This window comes from Gossypium hirsutum, chromosome A13 (genome assembly GCF_007990345.1).
Source record: "Gossypium hirsutum isolate 1008001.06 chromosome A13, Gossypium_hirsutum_v2.1, whole genome shotgun sequence".
NCBI lineage: Eukaryota > Viridiplantae > Streptophyta > Magnoliopsida > Malvales > Malvaceae > Gossypium > Gossypium hirsutum.
In genome coordinates, this window is record NC_053436.1 from 93,527,315 (window position 1) to 93,529,991 (window position 2,677).

The window sequence follows — 2,677 nt, forward strand, 5'->3', positions numbered from 1 at the left end:
AATAATTTGAAATAAATATATAACGATTTTTAAAGAATTATAAATATATAAAAAAGCTTGAAATAAACTATATGTATACATATATAATAGGTAAGGAATAAAGAAATAAATAATACATATAAAATAGATTAAAGTGACATATATACATAAAGTTAGTTAAAATAAATAATAAGAATTTGAATAAATAGTACATTAAAATAAGTTAGAATAGATGTAAATAAACAACATATAAAATGTTTGACATAACATATAAATGAAACATTAAAAAGGGTAATAAATGAATTAAATAGATTTAGGATATTTCCAAAAACAAATTACAATTCGGGGTATAAAAGTATAAATATTGGATAGTTAATTAGGGATCAAAACGAAAACCAAACAAGATCTGAGGGCCAAATTTAAAAAAAACAAAAGAAGATAGAAAATGGGGGTTAATTGAACGAGGTTGCGAAAGAGGAGGACTAAACGCATAAATTTCCCTTTTAGGGAAAGTGCACAGACCCCACCCTCCCAAACGTCGTCATTTGGAATGATTTAAAACAAAAAAAAAATTTCCTTCCTTTTCAATCTGTAGGTTCATCACTTAGTTTACAAAACTCCTCCTTCCAAAAAAAAAAACAAAAATCACCCTTCCCTTCTCTTTCAGCCCATGTCCGGCCATGGGCTCCGGTTACCGGCCGTCATGCTGACCGCCGACCACCGGCGACGGCGCCACCGTACGCGGTGGTCGGAGAGTTCAAAACTTCCCCCGTTGAACCCCCTTTTCACGTAGACAAGATTTAGGACTTGAAAAACCAAAAACTAAACCCCAAACTTCTTAAAACCACAAAGATTCTTCAACCTTTGGCTTCCTCCGTCGAAGTTTTAACCGAATCTCTAGAGATCCGCCGGCTTTCGGACTAGAGAAGCGTATGCCCAGGGTACCAACGCCAAATACGGGTAAAAATCTTTCCTTTTTATATATTTGTATATAGATTCGAAATAAATACATAAAATAAATGATAAATATAGGAAAAATAAATGAAACCTTTTGAAAACGTTTCTTTGATTAATCTCTGTGTTCATAACCCTTTCTTTTTTATTTTTCTCTCTTTCAAAAGTCCCCCATTACATTCGATTCTTTCCCCCCATACATGAGCAGTGCTTGGGGTTTTTATAACCCGATTACCAATGCTTTTATCTCTATTTTGTTTTTTACATTATTTTTTCTTTGTTGTTGCGTCTACTTGTTGCAGGTGGTGGGCACAGTGGAGTAGGTGGGAGTGTCAGACGCGTGGGGCGTGGTGGCCAAGGCTGAGGCGTGCGAGTGGCGACCGGTCAGAGGCGTACATGCGTGAGGGGAGGTGAAGCGGCGGCAGCTACAAAGCATGAGACTAGGGTTTTTTTGTTTGGTTGAAAACTAGTATAGTTTGGGCCATTCGGGCCTCTAAGGTTTTTATCATTATTGGGCATTTGGATTGGGTCTGTTTTTTGGGTTAATTTTGTTGTAATGGTCTGTTAATTCTTTATTGGTCTTGGTCTATTTGGGTTTTATGGTCTGGGCCCGGGCAAAATTTTGGGCTTTACAAGCTTCAAACCCTGGCTTTAACATTACTTTTCTCCTTGTCTCCTCTCTTCTAACCTCAGAAAAAATCTCACGAAGTTTTGGAAGTGGTTTTTTCCCTAGGATCCGAGATCTCACTTTATTAAATTCTTTATTTAAACCAGCCAGAAACAAATAAGCTCTTTCATTCTCTTCTTTTTTTTATAGCTTTTACACCATCTCCGGGACACTCCCATTCATCATTATAACACTGATCCAGTTCTTGCCAAAGAGACATCATCTCATTATAATAAAGAGTAACTTCTTTTTCCCCTTGCCAAGCTTTCCACAGTTTTATTTTTAACTCAAAAATCTGTGAAGCGTTTTCTAAATCTGAATAGGTGTCTTTCACAGCGTCCCAAACATCTTTAGCAGTTGGGAGAAAAAGAAAAGGTTTACCTATGGAAGCTTCCATGTAATTAATAAGCCACGCAATTACCATAGAATTTTCTGACCTCCACTTGCTCATCTTTGGATCACCCACCTGTGGTTGCTCAACTTCTCCATTTAAATGACCTAGCTTGCCGCGCCCATCAATTGCTAATTTTACGGACTGCGACCATTCCAGATAATTCTTGCCATTCAACTTGTGAGATGTCAGTTGAAAAGAAAGGTGAGATGCCTCTGTCCCTTGAGTCATTGTACTCTCGGTAGTTGTTTCAACTGTAGAACTTTTTTCCTCTGTTTGATTGCTGGATCTCTTATCTCCAGTGAAGGCTGTTTTAACCATGATGTTACTAGAGATTTTAACCTAGCTCAGATGCCATAAAAGATTTCAAGAGAGCTTTGAATAAAATTGTACTTCTCTTATTAACTAAAGAATTGAACTTAAATAGAGAAAAAAAGTCCTAATCCTAATTGGGAAAATAGTTCCTTTATTCTAATAAACTACTAAAACATAAAAAGAAAATAATTCCCTTATTCTAGTAAACTACTAAAAAATAAAATAAAAATATTTCTAGAATATGAATAAAACTTATCTATCCAAATAAGATTTATCTACCTAAATAAATTTAAAATATATACATATTTCAACAAGAATTACTAGCACAAACAAGTTCTTGATTTTTGGATTTAGTCTATGTTGTCATTATA

The 2,677-nt window shown here is 35.2% G+C and overlaps 1 long non-coding RNA gene across 1 annotated transcript; it reads left to right on the plus strand.

Annotated features, from left to right (window-relative positions):
• The first annotated feature begins 302 nt into the window (after positions 1–302).
• Positions 303–1,522, plus strand: LOC121212475 (uncharacterized). The gene is made up of 2 exons (XR_005907710.1): positions 303–939; positions 1,236–1,522. It is a non-coding gene; the product is annotated as an uncharacterized lncRNA (long non-coding RNA).
• Positions 1,523–2,677: the final 1,155 nt, after the last annotated feature.